This window comes from Canis aureus, chromosome 26 (assembly GCF_053574225.1).
Source record: "Canis aureus isolate CA01 chromosome 26, VMU_Caureus_v.1.0, whole genome shotgun sequence".
In the NCBI taxonomy this organism is placed as follows: domain Eukaryota; kingdom Metazoa; phylum Chordata; class Mammalia; order Carnivora; family Canidae; genus Canis; species Canis aureus.
This window is the reverse complement of record NC_135636.1, coordinates 9,641,237-9,665,565: the sequence shown is the minus strand read 5'-3', so window position 1 is coordinate 9,665,565 and position 24,329 is coordinate 9,641,237.

Here is a 24,329-nt window from a genome sequence, read left to right as displayed (position 1 = left end):
TTACCTAGCTCTCAACCTTCTCCTTCATGGCCCTAGGATGTGGTATCTCTGTCCTGTCAGATTCGTCCTCTCTCAGCCTCTGGTTTCCCAGAAACAGAAAACTTGATTGTCCCATTTCTTCTAGTTATCCATATATGACAGGGAGCCATTCTGAGGTTTTTATTCTGAGTATTCCCCAGCGTCATCTGTCTCTGCAATTAACCTGAGAAATGCCCAACCTCTCTGTCATTTTCTGACCAATGTTTCCAGGCCAGGTCTCATTCTGTCTGGGGCCTGAGATTGAGTGGGTATAAGGCAGGGTCCTCCCTGGGGACATCCCTCACAATAATGCCCCACTCCTCTGCAAAGCCACAGTGGTGCCCACATAATAACACCTACAGAAAAAGGCAGCAGGAGGCAGTGGTGATAAAAGTAAACACGTCATGGGTTTCCAGACCTGATTGCACCACCAGATACACCTGCAGGGCTTACAAAAATACAGAATACTGGCTCTAAATCAGTTAGCTTTTGCTGTGTAACAAACAGCTTCAAACGCCTGGACACCTGCATCCCGATGTTTCTAGCAGCAATGTCCACAATAGCCAAACTGTGGAAGGAGCCTTGGTGTCCATCGAAAGATGAATGGATAAAGAAGATGTGGTCTATGTATACAATGGAATATTCCTCAGCCATTAGAAACGACAAATACCCACCATTTGCTTCAATGTGGATGGAACTGGAGGGTATTATGCTGAGTGAAGTGAGTCAATTGGAGAAGGACAAACATTATATGCTCTCATTCATTTGGGGAAAATAATTAATAGTGAAAAGGAATATAAGGGGAGGGAGAAGAAATGTGTGGGAAATATCAGAAAAGGAGATAGAACATAGAGACTCCTAACTCTGGGAAACGAACTAGGGGTGGTGGAAGGGGAGAAGGGCAGGGAGTGGGGGTGAATGGGTGACGGGCACTGAGGGGGGCACTTGAGGGGATGAGCACTGGGTGTTATTCTGTATGTTGGCAAATTGAACACCAATAAAAAATAAATTTATTATTTAAAAAAACCAAACAGCTTCAAAACTTAATCCACTTAAAACATCATCCACTTTTTAACTCATGATTCCATGGGGGGTTCTTTTGGTCTATGCTTGCTCACCTGATGTTGGTAGGGTTCCTTTAGGCACTGTGGTCCACTGGCAGGTTGACTGAGGTCTGGCTTATCTAGGAAGGCCTTCCTTGTATCCACTAGGGCAATCAAGGTTACTGGACCCCATGTCTCTCAGCTTCTGGCCAGCCAGCTCAGGCTTGTTCACATGGAGCCACAGAATTGTGAAGCACAAGCTCCTTTCAAGTCTCTGCTTGTGTTATTTGCTCATGTCCTATTGGTAAAGCTCGTTACATAGAAAAGCCCAGAGTCTTTGTGGGATGGGACTGCTCAAGGTCATGGATATGAGAAGTGTGAACAAATGGAGGGAATTGCTGCAAACATCTACCACAGACTTACTGAATTTTGAGGGTGGCCCCAGGAATCCCTAGTTTTAACCAGTGCCCTGGGTAATTCTCACAGAGGAAGTCATTTGGAAGTCGTTTGGAATTCTCACATAGGAAGTCGACCACTGAACACAATGATGAGTTGTGAATTCAGAAGCCTGCTGAGACAAGGAGAGTAACATAAATGTTTGACATCACAGGTGTAGGGCAATAGGAGACGTTCAGTCTGGGCAAACTGGATGGTCCCTGAATGGGAGGAATTAAAATTCAGTTTCCTTAACATACTGACTAGGCCAAACCACTTAGGTCCAAGTGGCATATGGCTGTAAGGCGGTGGCCCTGTTTTATCATGATGACTTCCCAAAACTGTTAGGAAAACAGGTAGCCCTAGAAGAAGGGGCCCCACATCAATCCACAAAGACCACTACTGGCCTCCCAGTTGTCCACTTATGCAGAGTAGCTGGCACTCAGGAGGCCTCCCTCTCTCACTCTCATCTTAGACTCAAGCTCACCCTCCTGATGAGATATTCCCCAAGCAGCTCCCACTTTATTTCCCCTTCCAGCACTTCTCACCATGTGTTTTCTGTTTATGGATTTCTGCCCCTCTCTCCCAAAGGAACATAAGTTCCAGGGACTATTGTCTGTTATTACCACTTCATCTTTGTATCTTTTTTCTTTTTATTTATTTTAGAGAGGAGGGAAGTTCAGAGGGAGAGAGAGGATCTCAAGCAGACTCCACACTGAGCCCAGAGCCCAATGTGGGGCTTGATCTCATGACCCTGAACATGAGCTGGAACCAAGAGTCGGACGCTCAACTGATTGAGCTTCCCAGATGTCCCCTGTATTGTCCACTTCTGGACCCTCGGAGCCTGGCACTCAGCAGGCACTTAATGAATTTTCTTCAATGAATGGAACTCCCTTGCTCTCATTTTTCATTTTAATTATCACTGTTTGTTGTTCAATGTCTGGCCTCAGGAACAGTGTCAGCATGGCCTCCAGTGTCTCTCCCAGTGCTCTGTGCTTGCCTGTGGATTGAAGTGTGTTGGAGAGACAGATTCCTCCCACATATGCCCTTCTTCCCCCCAAACCATTCAGACTGTAAGAGTTTTCTCTTGAAGATTCCCAGATATGGATGAAATCTCCCCATTCTCTGTGAATCAGGCCTCGTCTGGAGGTGGAGCCAGGAGGATGGGAGGGACTGTGAGACTGGGGAATGAGCAGATGTTTGGAGACCTTTGCTTTAGGTGTTCCTCCACTCAGAATTTATTATTATTATCATTATTATTATTATTAATTATTATTATTATTATTGTTGTTATTATGGTGAGGACATTTAAGTTCAACTCTCAGCATTTACAATTATACAACACAATGTTATCAGTTGTAGTTGCCATGTTATACATCAGAGCCTCATCTCAGAGCTGAAAGTTTCTACCCTTTTACTAACCTCTCCCTCCTCCTTCATTCCTCTAGCAGAGGCAACCACTTTTGTACTCTCCATTTTATGAATTTGTCTTTTTTTTTTTTTTTTAGGTTCCACATACAAGTGATACCATGCAGTATTTGTTTCTCTATCTGGCTTATTTAATTTAGCATAATGTCCTCAAAGTCTATCAGAATTCCTTCTTTTTCAGGTTTAATAGTATTTTGTTGCATATATGTACCTCCTTTTTATGCATTCATCCCCTGATGCACACTGAGGTTGTTTCCATGTCCTGGCTACTGTGAATAATTCTGCACCACCTGGTCTTTAGAACACAGACCATTAGGACCAGAAGGACCATACTTATGAGAGAAATGGAGGGGGAGATGTGTGTGTGTGTGTGGCCAGCACGGAGCATGCAGCTCAGTGCATCACGGTGCCTCTTACTTACTTGGGGAGCATCTGACTTTGCTCCCCCAGATCTTACAGGGGAGAAAATAGAGCTTCAGAAATGTTAGAAATTCTACCCACGGTCTCAGAGCAATTTGAGACCCCACCTTCCCACCTCTCAGCCCATTGAAATCCTACCACCCTGCCCCCTTTTATCCTAAAGGGGTGAGCAAACTAGATTTTTCCTTACCAAACCAAATTCCATCTTGACTGTCCCTGAAGTAAACAATATATATGGGCCCCAAAATGCTTTTAGAAAAAGAGAAAAAGATTTAAGCATTGTATAAATAGAAACTCCCAAGAGGCTGAGGATTGAATTTTTCAAGAGTGAGACAGAACTGCTCCCCCCCACCCCAAATGGGTTTTTGATGAGTTTGTTTAAAATACAGGGGAGCAGGAGAACAATGTGGCAGGACCCAGTCTCTTTAGAAATGTGGTGTTGTTGGAGCTCCTGTAGGGTATTTGGAACGAATCTCCTGCAGCACATATCTGGCTCTCTGTTATTGCTTAGACAAAATCATTCAACCACTTGGGTTTGTATCTCTCTGGAAGCCGGAGGGGAGCAGCCCAGGCTGTTTTAGATCACAGTTTATAGGCTGGAGATATGGCACTTTTTCAAGGGCCAAACGTTCGAGGCAGATGAACCATGTTCCCACTTGGAAATGCAGGACTTATTGAATGAGAAATCTCACATAAAACATGAAAATAGAGCAGTTCCAAGTATCAGAGGAGTTGCAGATCCAGGTCTTTTTCCGATATGCCTCAAAACATGTCCAGATGGTTCACTGGAAAAAGCATATTGCTTTGTGATGCCAAGAGATGGGCCTGTAGGGGTCTCCTTTAGTCCAGTCCAGGTGGGGTGGGTGGCATCACTAACTGGGCCTGGACCCAAATGACACTTTTTCAGAGGAGATGCTCTGTGCTTCATTTGTGGGACAATGGGTGTTCCACCCCAGCCCCATCTCTTTCCTGAGGATCTGGCAGGAGAGGAGGCCTGTCTGTCCCTGTCAGAGCATCCCAGAATGTAACCCAATCAGCCTGTGTTGCACCAGGAGGACATTTGCTCAACCCAGCTTCCCGAGTGTCTTAGCTTTTAAGGCCAGTGCCCAAGGCCAATGAGATGCTGATTCTCCAGAGGAGTTGGTGGGAGATAAAGTAGCCTTTTATAGGTGCCTCTCAGAGGTGTCAGGCATCTAGTGGCAGCTCTTGAGAGGCAAGGCTGGGAACAAGAGACCAATAGGGGTAAGCCAAGGATAAACAGTGGTATGAGTGAAAGCCCAGCCCTACATCCAGTAATTTGGGAGCTGAGCAGAAATTGGAAATGCTTCTCTACTAAAGGAAGTCTACTTCATTGTCTGAAGAGCTGCCAATAGGACTCATTGTCAACTTCAAAAACAACTTTCTGAGCCCAGTGACGATTACCAAGGGAGGCAGAGGCACCTTCCAGCTTAATGGGGTTATTTCCCATTTTTACCTTCCAATTTATACGTGCAACCAGACCATGGTTCTGAATTCCAGGTCTACCTTTCCAACTGCCTATTCGGCATCTCACATTTGCCATATCCAAGACAAGTTCCTAAGCCTTTTTGTCCACACCAGACCCTTTCTGTCTTTCCCATCTCAGTCAATGGCAATTCTACCCTTCCAGGAACTTGGACAGAACATCTTCCAGTCACTCACGACTCTTCTCTTGTTCACACTGTACACACAGTTCATCAGCAAGTACCAGTGACTGAACATTTGAAACATACCAGAGTCTGCTCATGTTTATGGCCCCTACAGCCACCATTCTGGTCTGGGCCACTGTCACCTCTTGTCTGAAGTATTGTGGCAGTCTCCTAACTGCTCAACCATGTATTTCCATCTTTCCTCAGCAAGCAGAGGGATTATCTTAAAAACATAGGTCGGAGCACCTGGGTAGCTCAGTTAGCTTAGCATCTGCTTTCAGCTCAGGTCATGATCTCAGGGTCCTGGGATTAAGGCCCAAGTCTGGATCCTCGCTCAGTGGGAGAGTCTGCTTCTCCTTCTCCCTGCTCGTGTTCTTTCTTGTCTCTTTCAAATAAATAAGTAAGTAAGTAAGTAAGTAAATAAATAAATAAAATCTTAAAAACCCCTCTAGGTCAGATTGTGCCATTCTGTTCCAAATCATCCATGACCTTTCTTTCTTTTTTAAATTTTACTTTTTAATTTAAATTTAATTAACCAACATATAGTATACATCATTAGTTTCATTTTCTAACCACAGTAAAATCCAAATCCTGACTGTGGTCCTGTATGCTCTGGCTTACCACCTCCTCTCTGACCTCCTTTCCAACCTGCTTTCCAAGTCCCTACCTCGGGACCTTTGTTCTTGCTGCATACTTCCCATTGAGCTAACTACATTGGAGCAGTTAGATGATGACACTGTGGTGCCTGTCCATACCTTGCCCCCTGTATGCATTTTTCTCATGTGGGTTGATGGCTTCCTGGTGGGGGCACCTCCCACCCCAGGTGGTGTGCTCAAGGCTTGCATGAGATAGGCCGGTGATTTGGAAAGTACCTCAGCTTCCTCATCCCCAGGATATGGCAACTCTGAAGCTTCTAATCTGCAAAAGACACTTCTGCAGGCCACCAAGGGCATTGGCCAATAATGGTGTAACGGGGATCTTGGCTGGACTGGAGCTGGGCCATGTTCTTCTGCAGGGAGGTCAGGCTACCTCCCAGCCCAAGTGTTTGCGTGAGTTCCTAGACATACATTGCGTGCTTGAAGGAAGTTGGAGGGAGAAGGAGAGACAGAAAGACAAAAGCAGGAAGGCAACAGCAGGGGGCTGGTTCCCTGTCTGGCATACGGGACTATTTGGGACCCTGGTGGGAGATCCTGAGACAAAGGTACAAGTAGCTGTGCTTCAGGGTTCAGGTGATGAGGTGCAGTCTGGCATTGAGGAGCATGGAATCTTGCCTGTTCTGGCACCTTGGGCATGGGGCTCTAGGAGCCCTGAGAGGTGAGGTGTACCTGGGTATGTCCACGGAGGGCATTGACAGTGACTGCCAGGAATCTTAAGAAGGGGCTGGAGAAGAACAGGGGGATATTTATTCCTTTGCATCTGTAAACACCATTCTGGGCACATCCCAAAAGGATGGGAGGAGATGGGGGAGAACCTGTGTCCTTGTGTCACCAGTTACAGAGTTGGAGCTCGGAGGAGTCCGGGAGTGACATGAGTGTGCCTTCCTCATGTTCATGGTCAGGTTGTTTGGGGAGGGTTATAGTATGGTAAAGAGACAGTCGTATCATAGCCATGTGCAATGAATTGTGGTGGCAGTTGTGTGTGCACATGAGCAAGTGTGTGTGTGTCTGCATGTGCATAGCTAAAAAATGAAAGTCAAAAGTGGAGTGGGTAAGGTCAACATGTTTACTGAGTGCCTCAGTTGTTTGGCCGCACACTTTGATACAAACGACCACTCTTCCATGCTGTGGCTACTACACTAAAGAAGTAGTCATTTCTGGGGCTGGTGGGCGAATTTCAGGAAAAGAAAACAGGATGGGGGGATCCCTGGGTGGCGCAGCGGTTTGGCGCCTGCCTTTGGCCCAGGGCGTGATCCTTGAGACGCGGGATCGAATCCCACGTCGGGCTCCCGGTGCATGGAGCCTGCTTCTCCCTCTGCCTGTGTCTCTGCCTCTCTCTCTCTCTGTGTGACTATCATAAATAAATAAAAAATTAAAAAAAAAAAAAAAGAAAACAGGATGGGAATTTTTAGTTGAAAAGAGACCATAGGGCTTCAGTGTTTCACTAAGGAAGACATGACACTCCTGGAGACATCCTGGGGACCTCGGAGCAGTCCTGGGCCTACTGGGAAGGTACTCACTATTTCAAGGGCATGAATTTTTAACAACATTCACGGGCGACTTTGTAATTTCTTCAAGGCAAGTCATCAGACTTCTAAGTGCTACAGTGTCCCATGGATTTTATCATTTAAGAAAAACCTTTCCCTCTTTATGTGGAAAAATACTTATTTACTTTTGAAAATCTAAGAAAAATCTGAATAGGCAAATAAAATAAAATTACCCCAAATCTTTTTTTTAAAGATTTTATTTATTTATTCATGAGAGACAGGGAGAGAGAGGCAGAGACATAGGCAGAGGGGAGAAGCAGGCTCCATGCAGAGAGCCTGACGTGGGACTCAATCCCAGGTCTCCAGGATCACGCCCTGAGCCAAAGGCAGACGCTCAACTGCTGAGCCACCCAGGCATCCCAAATTACCCCAAATCTTAACACTCAGATATGTCCAATATTAATATAATATAGTATTATAATATGGTATAATAATATAATGGTATAGTATAATAAATAATATATAAATAATATAAAATCATATATTAAATATTTTAAAATATTAGATTATAAATACTTTTCTCCCCTCCTTTCCTGAGAAAGGAAGCCTTTATTATGCTGGGTAGGGAGATATGGGGGAAAGAAATTTGGACAAGTGAAAGAGGCCAAGCTGATCTATATATGGAGGGACATGGAGATACCCTAAGGAAGAAAAGATAAGAGATGGGGAGGAATTTTGAAAGAGAAAGAGAGAAAAGGAGAGAGCTAGAGAAGGTAGGGAAGGAGAAGGTGGGAAGGAGGAGGGGAGTAAAGAGGAGAGGAAGAGAGAAAGAGAGAGGGAGAAGGGGAGAAGAAGGGAATGGGGAGGGAGGGGAGGAGGAGAGGGTTAGCAAGGAGAAGACACAGTGGTGAGTGAGGAGGAAAGGAACAAAGGCTGTGAGTTTCGGGGGGATGAACAAGATCAAAAAGAGAAGGAGAGGTGTGTATGTAGCTGTAGCGTGGAAGCAAATGTTGAGGAAAGGGTGGTAAAAGAAAATTTTTTAAAGAAATATTTGTCACCATACACCATCAGAAAGCTTTAGTAAAGAAATGCATTCCTCTTCAATTATGGCTTGATAATTGAAGACTTAGTTTTTAAGTCTGAAGATAAGCCAGTTTTATTTGGGATATTTATATCCATCTGTATAATCCCATATCATTAAAAAAATCAAAGTAAGGTCTTTTTCTACATGTTATTTTATAACCTGCTCTTTTCACTTAACGGTATGTATAGAACATAATTCTTAATGACCACATAATACTCCATTGTGGGAATGTACCATAATTTAACTCCTCTCTCGGCTATTTGAATCATTTCCAATTTTTCTTTTTATATTCTAAGCAATATAGCAATGAATAACTTTATAAACTAATCTTCATGCACTTTTATGGTGATTTACATATATGATGATGTCCTTAGGATATATTTCTTTTTTTAAATTTTTTTTTCTTAGGATATATTTCTTGAAGAAGATTTGCTGAGCCAATTGGAATATAAAATCTTATTGCTTTTAATACCCATTACTGAACTTCCTAACAGAAAGGATAACTAATTACTCTCTTATTGGGTGGATAACTTCTGAACTATTGATCCTAAACCATCTTCCCTTTGTTCTGTAACTACATCCTGAGGGTAATTCAACTAGAATGTAAGCTACAGGAAGGTAGCAGTCCTTTGTGGCTCTATATAGCATGGATCTCAGTAAATACGTTTGAAAGAAAAAATGATTGTTGGACAGATGGATGGACTCAGACTCTTCAAGGTCAAGGTTTCTACTTGTCTAAAGCCCTTTGATGTCTGATATACTGCCAAGCACAAGGTAGGTGCCTAGTACTAAATACCCTAAGGAGGATGGTCTCAGTCTAACCAAACTGCTAATCTGGAAGTAAGTAATTTCTTCCAATCTAAGAAAACAGATTATTCACTTGAAGGTCCCTGATTCCAAAAGAAATAATGAACCCAAGAATAAGTTGTAATCCCTGGAGGACTGGGTCCTAATCTTCACACATCCTGCATCCTAATGACCTCTACTGATAAATTTCTTTTTGGGTGGACCCAACCTAAGTAAATCCTTATCGTCTTCCAAAAACAGATCAAGCCACCTTTTGGACATTCTTTTAAAATGTTGAGCTCTGAGGGTGCCTGAGTGGCTCAGTTGGTTGAAGTTCTGACTCTGGATTTCTGCTCAGGTCATGATCTCAGTTGTGAAATTGAGGCCCGTGCTGGCTCCTTGCAGGATGTGGAGCCTACATAAGATTCTCCCTCTCTCTCCGCCCCTCCCACCTGAAAGAAAAGAAGGAAGGAAGGAAGAAAAATAAAATGCTGGTTGTGAAGACTGAGGAAGAAGATGGATGGGAGGCATCTGGCACAGTGCCAAGCACAGAGTTGGCTCTCAAAAATGGCAGCCATTCCTGTGATTAAATCATTACCATCACTCTTCAGCATCACCTCCTGGTCTCATCTACTGAAGGAAAAAAAAAGTAGATAATACTGTATTAGTTTTTGAGTTTAATCTACTCTGTGCTGCTATGAGTTTGGTGTACTTTTTCCTTTTTTTCAGTTCCAGAAACTGGGGTTGGAGAGGTAAAGTGGCATTCCTGCTATCTCACAGTTGTTAGTGGTCCATCTGACTCTAGGCCAGAATGTGTGCCAGGTCAGTTTTAGTCATTGGGCAAACTCAACCCTTTGACCAATCTGCAGAGATGAAGCGCAGGGCTGCCTGGGTGCTTGTTATGTTCCTGAGGAAGGCGGTGGGCATTTTCGTTAGAGTCCCTCTGACAACAAAGGAGGCAGAGGCCACCTAGGTTTAAGAAACTCCACTGAGGTCAGCCAGACAAGTTGTGGTAGCTCAGGCCAGATGCTGTCTATGAAAAGGAAGCCAGTACCTAAAGATTCTCTTGCCAACATTGGGAGGAAGGACGTTCCTGTGAGGAAAGACAGTGTCAGGATTTGCTACATCTGGTTGGAAGTAAGATGAACAAGTGCTTGTGGTGAAAGTGAAGCCATACAAAAGAGTCTAGGTTTTTGTTTTGTTTTGTTTTTTACTTGATTTGCTTCAAGGTATGGATCTGGCACATCATTTGGTCTGGATTCTTGTGCTTCTCAATCAACCCCTGTGCTGAAAGAATGCAGGGAGCTTATCTGGCTGGGCACAAACATGAATTATGTCCTCCCAAACCCCACCACCTGGATCCCCTTTCCATTTTTGTAGTTATGCCAGTGGCAATGGAAAAGGGAAGTAGTTCAAATTGATTGGGTTTTACTTTGAATGTGCAGATTTTTGCTATTGGGGCCTTTGCTGTAAACCTGATCTCAAAGTTTAAGCAGGGCTGTGCCTACCCTGGTGTGCAGGATAAAGCTTGGTATCTTTAGTGGGGGAAAGGGCACTTTGGTGTCCTCATGTCAGCACTCAGATCTTGGTTGCTGTGGGGGGAGATTACATATGGCATCACTGGCTTGTCTAGAAGACTGTGATATGGCCCCAGCAGACCAAAGCTGGGATGTAAGAGGGGCATGCACGTATCCATGCAAACACCACAGGCTGGTTTCTTTTCACAACTCTTCAAGCCTGATCTTTGTGTGTCTAGATACTTGAAAGATGGCATCTATGTGGCAGACACCATGCTTCCAGGCTTTCCAAGACTGCCAGTGTGACTTTGAGTGAGTTATTTGACTCTGTGGAACTTCATTTTCCTAAAGCATAAAGGGAGGAACAGTGGTGTCCTAAGTTATGATAATACCTGGAAAAGCAGCCAGCATTTAGTAGGTACATGATACGTTCCTAATTCCATCTTTATTTCTTTAGCATTAGTTTCCTTTCCAATGCCCTTGACCACCTAACATGGATGCCTTCCAGATAGCTGATTGTAAGGACAGTCATTGCAATCTGTGTTGGCTTGACTTGCTCTCTTTCCTAAGGCATCCAAGGTCATCTTCTTAGGAAGTCTGAGAGACAGACCTCAGACTGTGTTCATTCTTTTCCAGATGGAAAATGGAAAAATGTGGTCAAGCATCCAAATGTTTGGTCTATAAAACACTCAAAACGTTCAGATGTTTGGTATTGGGAGGGCTGCATGCCATCTAAGCATGTGAGTGTCATAAAGTCACGACTGGCCCAGCCATTGGAATCTTTGGTTTTAATCAGGTAATCCAGGAGAAGTAACCCAGGCTTTGTGGTTTGACTCATTTCTTCTTTTCCCTAGAAAAAATTGTATTTTACCCTTACTCCAGAGGTTAAAAAAGAAGATTGCTTTGAAATTAGTTGATTTGTAGTGGCTGGATAGGATTCTTAGAAATTATAAATATCTGCCTTTATGAGGATTCAAATTTGGATACTGGCTGCTTTTTTAGACCAAACTTGGTCCAAAGGAAATTCTGAATTTACCCTAGAGAAAAAAAAATTATTTGTTTTCAAGATGATATAGGGTCTTTTTTTTTTTTAAAAGCTAGATCTTTGTGTGTACATTAAGTGAGAAACTTTCTTTTTTTCTCTTCCTTAGAATATAGTCTTAGTTTCGATGCTGTTCACAAATGAAAATTATAATATATTTTTTAAAGATTTATTTATTTATTCAGAGAGAGCGAAGAGAGAGGCAGAGAAGCAGGCTCCATGCAGGAAGCTCTACGTGGGACTCGATCCCGGGTCTCCAGGATCACACCCCGGGCTGCAGGCGGCGCTAAACCGCTGCGCCACCGGGGCTGCCCTGAAAATCATAATATTAAATATTTCTCTGAAAAGCAGAAACAGAATGAAAGTCCTAGCATCAAAGCTGCCTTCAACCATGGAGTGGAAAGAGTGCTAAGAATGTGAGATCTACCTGTGGCACGTTGCTTGCATTGGTGGTCTCAAGCTTTCACTCCTGTCATTGTGAGCATTCTGCCCCAATCCTTAACTCCTGGGTCTGCCATGTGACTTGATATGGCCCGTGGGATGTTAGCACGTATGACATAGTAGAAGCTTGAAAAATGCTTATACATTGGGGCTTGCTCTTTTGCACCTGAGCTAGCTAAGTGGAATATTACACATGAAATATAGTCACATCTTCCCTCATCCCAGCTGATGCCATAATGACAGATATGGGAGCCTAGCTGAAAGTAGTCACAGCTAACCAGATGCATAAGCAGGACTGATCAAGACTGTCATAATACCCCAGATGATCCACAGAGTCAGGAGCAATAATAATGGTATAAATAAATATTAAAATAATTATTAATGATAGTAATAGTTATTATTTTAAGCTATTGCTTTTTGGGATATTTTGTTATAGAGCATTATTGTGGCAATTGAGAACTCATACATTGCTGTACACACAGCCCTGTGCTCTGAAAACAAATGGACCTACCTGCTTCAGACTAGCTGTGTCACAAGGTGCATATTAATTTATCTTTAAGGTCACTATTTTCCTTACCTGAAATATGGAGAAAATAAATCCTGTCTTGCTGAATTGTTGATCAACTATGAACTATTGGTTCATTGGTATGAACTACTAATAAATAGTCTCATTAATTAATAGGGACTCTTGCCCTGCTTTTATCTTTATCAAGACCAAAGGGAGTCAGCAAGGCAGTTGATGTCTCATTGGGTCAGCGTATGGTTTTTACAGAGATTCTTTTTAAATCCTTGGGATGAACCCTTCCAGAGTTCTCTCAGTACAATGAGATGTACTGCTTGGAAAACAAAAGAAAATTTTCAGCCAAGAAATAACCTTTAAATCTGGAATACCATTTTGACCGCATATATATATACATTTTATCTCTGAGAGCCGATAGGGTAGGTGCCAAGGAAACCCAGCAAAATATCTAGACTAGTTTTTTTTAATCCTGAACTTCTGGTTAACCATGCAAGATCTACTGACTGTCTCTTAAGCAAGGATATTTGTGTTGCAGAGGACAACTTACATAGTTTTGGAAGATAATTTCCATTGTCTCAGTGGGTTTATTGAAGTGGACACAAGGAATGAAGCATCTAGAGCTCAATGCCCAGTTAATAGAGTTATGGAACTGGGCCTATTTTTGGGCCCCTTCTAGATTTGTGTTTCTGGCTAAGAGATAAGAGAGCTGACCAGTGAGAAATAAGGCCATATCTCCACTATGTTCCACTATATTTCCATGCGATGAGAGCTCTTTATTCCATAAATACTGTTCAACACAAGTTTCTATACCTCCATGTTCTGTAGAATTTACCCAGCATCAGATCCTGCCTGAACATGCTTAATGAATGACTGTTGGATGCATAAATGAATGGATCAATGAATGAATGAATTCTCCCTTGCTACAAGATGGTGGTCTTGGGGTGCCTGGGTAGCTCAGTCGCTTAAGCATCCAACTCTTGGTTTTGGCTCACTCAGCTCATAATCTCAGGGTTGTGACGTCAAACTCCACGTTGGGCTCCATGGTCAGGGGGTAATCTGCTTGAGATTCTCTCTCTCCTTCTCCCTCTGTCCCTCCTGCTGCTCTAAATAGATACATACATAAATAAATCCTTTAAAAATGGTAGTCATCCATAGAAATGGATGAGATAATTAATCTTAAGGTATATACACAGAAAGGGGCTCTAGCCTCCACTTTGTCCAGTTCTCTCAAGTGATGAGGATGTTGGAGAGTTGATGTAACTTGCCCTGGGTCACCAGGCAGGTATGTGCAGACTTTGAAGATATACCTAGGTGCAGGAATCCAGCACTCCTGTGCCATGTTGGCACTCTTGCCATTCTGGTCTGCTGGTCCCTCTCCCGATATTCTCTTTTTATATAGCCAAGTTATAATGTGTGGCCCAGGCAGTGTGCTGGGCAGGTAACCAGATTCCTAGCATTTTAACTTCACCGTATACTGTTTCCTTTGGAAAGTTCCTTAAGTTATCAGAGTTTTCCTAAAGTCCTGGATTTCATAGTTATATATATTTGTATACTTATAATTATCATAATACAATATATAAGATATGAATGTGTATATAATTATTACATAGATATTAATACAAATATGTAGACATAATATCTAACCATTGCTCAAAATGACTTTCTGTGTCAATAGTTAAACTACTCTCATCTCACTGGTGTGCCCATTTCCATGGTAACTAATGCACTACAAAGTGGGGACACAGGGAGGAACATGGTGTGGAGGATTAAAAAAAACAACACCACATATGAGCATAAATAAAATGTACCATTGGATGGGGCGCAGGAGAGGTCCATAATGTTTTTATTTGATGCCTGCCTAGGAAAACCCTTGTATCTGACTTACAGCTTTGCTCTTCACTCATAGTAATCAGAGCCTCTGTAGCGTCCAGGGCACCAAATCCTCTCTACAAACGATGCAGGGGAACAGAGAGGTACTGGCATAGGACTTGAACTGAAATGTTAGGATTTTAAATTTTCCATTTGTCTGGAGTCTTAAAAGAATGCAAAGAAGTTCCAGTTTCCCTCTTTGAGCAGGTGCTTGCCTGGTAACTAACTCTGCCTTGCAAATTAGCACCTGCCCACAAGCCTGGGCCTTGTTGGAGAGTAGGCCAGACTCAAGGAATGAACTGGGGAACTACCATGACTATAAGGAGCTGGGGTCCCAGCTAGCCCCATCGGGACTTCTTTCTTCTTTTCCTTTCTTTTTTTTTTCTGTTATGTTTGGATTTTTCTCTCTGTCAGTCTGCCTTTTTTTCTTTCATTTCCATCTTCCGTTGATTTTTCTTTTCTGTGAACGCTTCTAGCACCCCTTCTTGTGACCCCTTACTTTTGGGCTGCCCAAATGGCTGTTCTCCCTGGTATTCTGCTGTGGCAAGCACTTGCCTCACCCTCCCTGTGACACCACAGCTCCCGGAGAACAGCAGCTCTGCCTTCTCCCAGCTCCCAGCACATGAGCAATGGCTGCCTCATTTGTTAGTCTGTCGGTGGTCCTCAAATTTCAGCATGCCTCATAAACTCCTAGGTTTCTGGGCTCCCACTGGATAACTTCTGATTCAGTAAGTCCAGGGTGGGTGGAAAATTTGCAATTCTAATAAGTTCCCTAGGTTATGCTGCTGCTGGTGTTCCAGGGAGCACATTTTGAGAACCATTGGTTTGAGTCAAGCATAGACTCTTGATCAAATGAATCTTGTGATTCTCTTTATCTCTATCTCTCCTTTTTAAAATTAATTAATTAATTTGAGACAGTGTGCATGAGAAGGAAGGGCAGAGGGAGTGGTAGAGAGAATCTCAAGCAGACTCTGTGCTGAGTGTACAGCCCAATGTAGGGCTTGACCTTACAACTCTGAGATTAACAACCTGAACCCAAACAAAGTTGGACACTAAACTGGCTGAGCCACCCTTCTCCCTCTCCTTTTTAAGCAGTGCCTCCCAGACTCATCTTGCTGACAACCCATCGAGGGTCCTGGACAGTCCAGTCCTCCACCCTAGAGCATGGAGGAGCTGGAGGTGGGGAGTCATCAGTGTTGATGTGTGAGTCAAGGTTTAAAGAGGCTGGAATGAGTATGGAGACTTACCTCCTCTGTTTCAAAAGTACATCCACAGGATGGGTGTTTTTGCATGAAGAAAGTGCTGAAAGAGTCTCATCTCAACTTTCCATGGAGTTTTCGGTAACCAAGTATGTGATTTTACGGGGATCATCTTATCCTCAAAAGAGAGCCCTATGGCATCTCCGAGAACATCTCCTTTATGAACATCTTCATAAAGGCTCATGTCTGATTTCAGCCACTGTTGTGGCTTCAAGGATATATGTGCATCCCAGATGCATGTGCGTGCATATGTACATGTGTGAGCATAGTGTGCGTGTGTGTGTGTGTGGGGGTAGTTAATGCCCCTAGAGCAACTCTGACTCCAGAGGGTCCAAAGCTGGTGGATAAATGCCTAACTGCCTCCTTTCAGGTAGATAATTCTGGGGGGCACTGTGTATGGTTCCCAGTGGGATTGAACCCCTGTTGCTAGCAACAACCTCAGTATATACCCTATCATTGACCTTTCCTCCCTCTCTTGTCTCACTCTTAAGATTAATGCCTTAAGTAAATAATCTGTGTCTAAGTCCTTGTCTCAAAAGCCCTTACTTCTAGAGAACCCTAAATTCAGATAGGGGACAGGGTTTGTTCGACTTCTCTGGCAAACAGCCATGAACCTCCATTCTGCTGCCTTTAGACATATCCCCAAGCCCCCCAAAAGCCACTGAATGATAGAGAAGGGCGGCAAAGACCACAACAGTGGTTTGAACCAGGTGTCATGGAAACCAAGAACTCCATGCAAGGCACAGGGGCTTCTGTGCATGTGAAGGAAGGAGAGGCTACAGGAAGACCCTATCGGTTTAGGGTATGGGATTTCCAAGTAAGAACTTTGTAAACATGATTCTGCTGCTTAAAAATGCTCCAAAGTCACTGGATTAGGGTCTAGAGCCCTCCTTAATGAGGGTGAAAGCTTTTATCCAAAGCTGTTGTGAACAGCACTCTCCTCTTCATGTTTCTGCTCAGTATTTGTATTGCCCTTGGCCATAGGAAGTGGGTGGCACATCTTTGGGGACAGGTGGGAAGTTGAGCCTTTAGCTTCATATACTACCATTCTTTGTGATGGAGCAGGTGAGCAGGTAGGAAGATATGGGTCCTGATGATGGCCATACACGGAGCCAGCCATCCCTGTTGGGTGAGGCCAGGAGAAAAACCTTGCGATGCTGCCTCCCCAGTATGCTTGTTCACCTAAAACCAGGTTAAAGCAATTGTCAGGGACAATAAGGAAGAGGTAGAGAAGTCACAAAAATGTACTACACTGCTGGAACTGGGCTTAGAGAAAAGTCTGAATCCATAAGGTAGAGAAGGATTGGAACTTTGTCATGGTGGATTTGCTTTGCTTACTTAGAAATGTGCACACTAAGGTTAAAAATATATACCTCACAAAAAATATGTAGAGGATGTGAATGAAATTGGAAAGCATTGGCCAAGGAGGACTTCTGGGAGGTAGATCTCAATGTCCTTCCATTTCTAGATATCAAGTTCCTTCAGGGCAGTGCTTCTCAGAAATTAGCAGAAGGGTATTGGCCTGGCTGCCTGGACTCCACTCCTGGATAGTCTAATTCAGTATGTCCGGGGTGGGTCCTGGCATGTAAATGTTTCTTCTATGTTCCCTAGGTTATTTTGAGGTGCATCCAGGCTTGAGAATTTGCACTACATTAGGGCATACTGGTTTCATTTGTAGGTCATTCATGTCAGGAGCCACTGTGGCCAATTCCAGCATCTTGAAGGCTGTGGGGCAACCAGCTGCATGTACCCTTCATCCTCTGGTGCCTGGGAGACACAGCAGCCCTCGTGCTCACAATGCAGGGAAGGGGCCAGAACTCTCTGATGGGAGCTTCCTGTGATGGGGACAGAAGAGCTGGTTAAAGCCCAGCTGGACTGAAATAGCTGCCAGTGACCTTGCTTGCAGTTCTTTCATGTCATTTGAAATGTCTCAAGTTCTAAAGTTTCTCAGGGGAGTAATCAAGGCAACCCGCTCTCCTTTCTTCTATAAAGCTATGTACATAACCTCCTCCCTGATGAGATGTTCAAGGACATGTCTGCACTTAGTCCTGTTTCATTTTGGAGAAAATAGAAGCGTGGACCAGGGAAGGCTTTGCTCAAAGTGGAGGTGAGGTCCCAGGGCATGAAGAACCAAGAAGGGAGGGGGAGAGGAAAGAGGTCTGTGACGAGAGGGAAAAGGGGTGTGGAAGGAATGAAATGGATAGAGAAATGGAAAAAGAAATGAAGGAAAGGGAGCATGAAGAATGGAAAAATGGGGGATGCCTGGGTGGCTCAGTGGTTGAGCATCTGTCTTTGGCTCAGGGCATGATCCTAGGGTCCTGGGATCGGGCTCCCCACAGGGAACCTGCTTCTCCCTCTGCCTGTGTCTCTGCCTTTTTCTGTGTCTCTAATGAATAAAAAATAAAATATTTTTTAAAAAAAGGAATGGAAAAATGAAAGGCAAGTGACACTGGTAGCTTATTCTAGATTCCACAGGCAGGAACTACAGGGCAGGTACTTTTCTTCTGTATCCAGGTAGGATATGATATCTGCCATTTCCTCTAATTCATGGGGGTGGGTAGAGCTCCAAAAGTGCCACTGACTAGCTGGATCACAGTGGAAAGTACTTTGATCCTTGCCTGCTATATGCAATACCTAGATACTGGGAGACAAAATGGAAGGAGAGATGTGGGCACCCTGCTTTTTAAAGAAAGGACTGAAATAAAACCAGAGTACAGCTTTCAGTCATTGCTGGTGTCATTATGAACCCAGAGGATGGCAACTCTATGTGGACTGTGGATAGATAGCTGCCCTCTGTCAGCTATTTCCTTTTGGGACAGTGTTTCTCTCCTGGTATTTGATTCATTGCAGGCTGAAAGATATTTTGCTTGGGATTAGCCATGGTAGCCATGGTTATCTCTTTAGCAATGACTTATTCCTTTTTTTTAAATTAAATTTTTTATTTAAATTCAATTTGTCAACATATAGTATAATATCCAGTGCTCATCCCATCAAATGCCTTCCTTAGTGAGCAGTGAATTATTCCTGACTGCTGACTCTCTACATGTTCCTCTGCTCTGAGGGGGTATCCAACTGGCAACCTGGTTCATCAAAGGTTTTGGGTCATTGCTGTTCATTCAACGCATATGTATTAAGCATCTCTGTTGGGCCAGACACTGTGTTGTTACTGAAGATGGAATGGTAAACACATTCTTGCTCTTTTGGAACTTATGGTCTAGCACATCAGTTGCCAACCCTGCATGTAATGTACATGCACCTCAAATGACTGTAATGTACAGTCACCTCAAAATACTCCTGCCCAGGCCCTGTCTCTGACTTACTGTATCAGAATCTTCAGTGGAAAGCCAACAAATTCCAAGGCTCACCCAGCCTTAAGCTCCACTGAGAAAGGATGCTCTCTAAGCATTAGTAATAATTCTAGGATCCTAGAATTCTACCTTAGTCCCTCAGTGGGGACATGAAAAACAGCTGATTTCCCATTTTTGCTCCTATTGATGCTGAATGCTCCTCCTTCCATTGACCTAGACTCAGTGCTCAGACCAGCCATGGGTTCAATTTCTGCAGCTTCAACACCATTTCCTGGGTTTAGCCTCCTAACCCTGAGGCTGGAGTGACCTCTAGCTGTCATTAATTTTTGTGTGGTTTATCAGCTGTTCCATCACCCATGTAACTAACTCCCTGTAATGAATTCCTTGTTTGAAGTGTCTGGGGTGGCTTCTGTTTCCTGAAGGGACACTGACACACACAAAGTAAAATGTAATGGAAAGCATCTATAAAGTGGCAGATTCTCCCATCCCTTATGAGTGAGGCATTTGGTGTACAGGGATGCAGAGACCAAGGTTGCTGGGAAAAGGGTGTTCATATCCTGCATCTGAAGCATATGGCACAGAACTTCTACCAGGTGGTCTATGGCCTACCTGCATCCAAACCACTTGGGGAGGGCTTCCTGGCTGCCATCTCCAACCTGCTGAGCAAAATTATCTGGCTGGGTTCAGAATTTGTCAATTTAAGGAAGTTTCTCCAGAGGTTGATACATTTAGCTATGCTGCTGTAGAAAGCTACGAATGACCTGAACCTCTCAGAGTCAGCTGTGCTTCTTCAGGGTCCAGTTTCAGTTCCACCTCTAACTTGTCATCTCTCAGAGCAGAATATCTTCTCACCATATGGGACAGCTCCACGAGGAACAAGTGACCTGTGTTGGCAAAACACCAACTACCGTGCATCTCTCTTGAAAATCACGGCATTTTGGAACCGGAGGAGAGGTTCAGTATATGAAAGCAGTGTGGCTTGTCAGAGAGAAAAAGACGTGAAAACTTCAACTCTTTCGGGTCTGCCTTACAATCCATGCTCAGGAAACTCAGCAGCATATTGACAGTAACCTTTTCTTGTAGAGTAGCTGTGAAGAGTAAATGAGAGAATAGCTTTCAAAATCCCAGCACATAGGAATGCCTGGGTGCCTCAGCGGTTGAGCGTCTGCCTTCGGCTCAGGGTGTGATCGCAGAGTCCTGGGATTGAGTACCGCATCCGGCTCCTGGCATGGAGCCTGCTTCTCTCTCTCTGCCTGTGTCTCTGCCTCTCTCTGTGTGTGTGTGTGTGTGTGTCTCTCATGAATAAATAAATAAAATTTAAAAAAATCATAGCACATAGTAGACATCAAAAGCAGTATATCCTTTCCCCCTTTTCTTCTTTCTTCCTTCAAATTGATCTAAGAGTCCAGCAGAGGAGACTGAGTTCAAGAACTACCTGGGCTTCCACTTGGCTTAGTGATTCCTACTTCTCCTTCCTGTCATGGCAAACTGAGAATTCTGTTGCTTACTATGGATATTTCCTTCTTGTAAACTCCAATGACCCTTATTACTTACCATTATTGTTTTCCTTAGGTATTTATTGCTTCTTTTCCCAAGCATCTGTAAGATAGGAACTGCGCTCCCCATAGCTTGAAAGCATCTTGCTGGGGGGCGCCTGCATGGCTCAGTAGATTACTGCAGCTGGCTCTTGGTTTCAGTTTAAGTCATGGTATCAGCATCCTGGGATTGAGCCCCACATTGGGCTTCACACTCAGCAGGCAGTCTGCTTGAGTCTCTCTTCCTCTCCCTCGGCTCCTCCCCCTGCTCATGCTCTCTCTAAAATAAATAATCTTAAAAAAAAAAAAAACATCTTGCTGGGAACATCATATATTTTCACTTATAAATACGGATTTATTTCAGTGACTCACTCAGTGATGAATACAACCTCTCATATAGGGTTCAATTTGCAAAATGTGTGTCCCTGGAAGTGGAATAAATTATCAGATATTATGCCTGCAATTCAAATAGCTGCCATTAGGTTACAGTGTAGTGCTGTGGGATGCTGTTGACATAACTTGGCCTCTCATCAGGCTTAGGGCACTGATGTGGCAATGCACTTGATCTGATACTGGGGGAAAAGACCCTTTATTAAAACAACATTGTAAAGCACTTACCTAATTATCAATTAGCTGCATACCCTATGATTTCTCTGCCCACTTTTTTGCCCCTGGCTCGCAGTTGGTATTTTAAATTACATCTTTTCACTCTTTTTTTCATTTATATTCCATCCACATCTCCAAATAACTCTTGTCGTGCTATGGCCCTTAAATCTTTATTAAATGCCTGAGTTCACTTACCTTTTAGAGTGAGGTATTTTTTCCTATATTTTTTTTAAACCGCATGAATCATTTACTAAAGTTCTCTTTTTTTGGAATAAATGCCTAATCAATACAGTAATATCCTTTCATTTTCCTACAAGAAAATTCCAGACTTTGTATGTGGAAAAGCTATAGCCATTCGGTACTACTAGGCTGTTTTTATTCTTTTTTTTTTTTTTGGTGTATTTTTTATTGGAGTTCGATTTGCCAACCTATAGCATAAAACCTAGTGCTCATCCCGTCAAGTGCCCCCCTCAGTGTCCGTCACCCAGTAACCCCACTGCCACACCCACCTCCCTTTCCACCACCCCTTGTTCGTTTCCCAGAGTTAGGAGTCTCTCATGTTCTGTCACCCTCACTGATATTTCCCCCTCATTTTCTCTCCTTTCCTCTTTATTCCCTTTCACTATTTTTTATATTCCCCAAATGAATGAGACCATATAATGTTTGTCCTTCTCCGATTGACTTACTTCACTTAGCATAATATCCTCCGGTTCCATCCACGTTGAAGCAAATGGTGGGTATTTGTCATTTCTAATGGCTGAGTAATATTCCATTGTATACATAGACCACAGCTTCTTTATCCATTCATCTTTCGATGGACACTGAAGTGTGAACACACTTTGGCTATTGTGAACATTGCTGCTATAAACAATGGGTTGCAGGTGTCCTGCCATTTCATTGCATCTGTATCTTTGGGGTAATCCCCAACAGTGCAATTGCTGGGCCGTAGGGCAATTCTATTTTTAACTCTTTGAGGAACATCCACACTGTTCTCCAGAGTGGCTGCACCAGTTCACATTCCCACCAGCAGTACAAGAGGGTTCCCCTTTCTCCACATCCTCTCCAACATTTGTTGTTTCCTGCCTTGTTAATTTTCCCCATTCTCACTGGTGTGAGGCGGTATCTCATTGTGGTTTAGATTTGTATTTCCCTGATGGCAAGGGATGCAGAGCCTTTTCTCATGTGCTTGTTGGCCATGTCTATGTCTTCCTCTGTGAAATTTCTGCTCATATCTTCTGCCCATTTTATGTTTGTTTCTTTGCTGTTGAGTTTATAAGTTCTTTATAAATCTTGGATACTAGCCCTTTATCTGATATGTCATTTGCAAATATCTTCTCCCATTCTGAGGGTTGTCTTTTAGTTTTGTGTCTTTTAGTTTTTTTTTCTTTTGCTGTGCAGAAGTGTTTTATCTGGATTAAGTCCCAATAATTCATTTTTGCTTTTGTTTCCTTTGCGTTCATAGATGTATTTTGCAAGAAGTCGCTGTGGCCAAGCCAAGTTCAAAAAGGGTGTTGCCTGTGTTCTCCTCTAGGATTTTGTTGGATTCTTGTCTCACATTTAGATCTTTCATCCATTTTGAGTTTATCTTTGTGTCTAGAGTAAGAGAATGGTCCAGTTTCATTCTCTGCACGTGGCTGTCCAATTTTCCCAGCACCATTTATTAAAGAGACTGCCCATTTTTCCAGTGGATAGTCTTTCCTGCTTTGTTGAATATTAGTTGACCATAGAGTTGAGGGCCCATTTCTGGGTTCTCTATTCTCTTCCATTGATCTATGTATCTGTTTTTGTGCCAGTACCACACTGTCTTGATGACCACAGCTTTGTAGTACAACTTGAAATCCAGCATTGTGATGCCCCCTGCTCTGGTTTTCTTTTTCAATATTCCCCTGGCTATTCAGGGTCTTTCTGATTCCACATAAATCTTAAGATGATTTGTTCCAACTCTCTGAAGAAAGTCCATGGTATTTTGATAGGGATTGCATTAAATGTGTAAATTGCCCTGGGTAGCAGTGACATTTTCACAATATTAATTCTTCCAATCTATGAGTATGGACTATTTTTCCATCTCTTTGTGTTCTTCCTCAATTTCTTTCAGAAGTGTTCTGTAGTTTTTAGGGCCTAGATATTTTACCTCTTTGGTTAGGTTTATTCCTATATATCTTATGCTTTTGGGTGCAATTGTAAAGGGGATTGACTCCTTAGTTTCTCTTTCTTCAGTTTCATTGTTAGTGTATAGAAAAGCCACTGATTTCTGGGCATTGATTTTGTATCCTGCCACACTACTGAATTGCTGTATGAGTTCTAGCAATCTTGGGGTGGTCTTTTGGGTTTTCCATGCAGTATCATGTCATCTGCAAAGAGGGAGAGTTTGACTTCTTCTTTGCCAATTTGAATGCCTTTGATTTCTTTTTGTTGCCTGATTGCTGAGGCTAGGACTTCCAGTACTATGTTGAATAGCAGTGGTGAGAGTGGACATCCCTGTCGTGTTCCTGATCTTAGGGGAAAGGCCCCCAATGCTTCCCCATTGAGAATGATATTTGCTGTAGGGCTTTTTGTGGATGGCTTCTAAGATGCTGAGTAATGTTTCCTCTATCCCTACATTCTGAAGAGTTTTGATCAGGAATGGATGCTGTATTTTATCAAATGCTTTCTCTGCATCTAATGAGAGGATCATATGGTTCTTGTGTTTTCTCTTGTTGATATGATCTATCACGTTGATTGCTTTATGAGTGTTGAACCAGCCTTGCATCCTGGGGATAAATCCCACTTGGTCACGGTGAATAATCTTCTTAATGTACTGTTGGATCCTATTGGCTAGTATCTTGTTGAGAATTTTTGCACCTGTGTTCGTCAGGGATATTGGTCTATAATTCTCCTTTTTGGTGGGGTCTCTGTCTGGTTTTGGAATTAAGGTGATGCTGGCCTCATAGAACGAGTTTGGAAGTATTCCATCTCTTTCTATCTTTCAGAACAGCTTTAGTAGAATAGGGATGGTTTCTTTAAATGTTTGATAGAATTCTCCTGGGAAGCCATCTAGCCCTGGACTTTTGTGTCTTGGGAGGTTATTGATGACTGCTTCAACTTCCTCCCTGGTTATTGGCCTGTTCAGGTGTTTTATTTTTTCCTGTTCCAGTTTTGGTTGTTTGTGGTTTTCCAGAAATGCGATTATTTCCTCTAGATTGACTAATTTATTGGCATATAGCTGCTC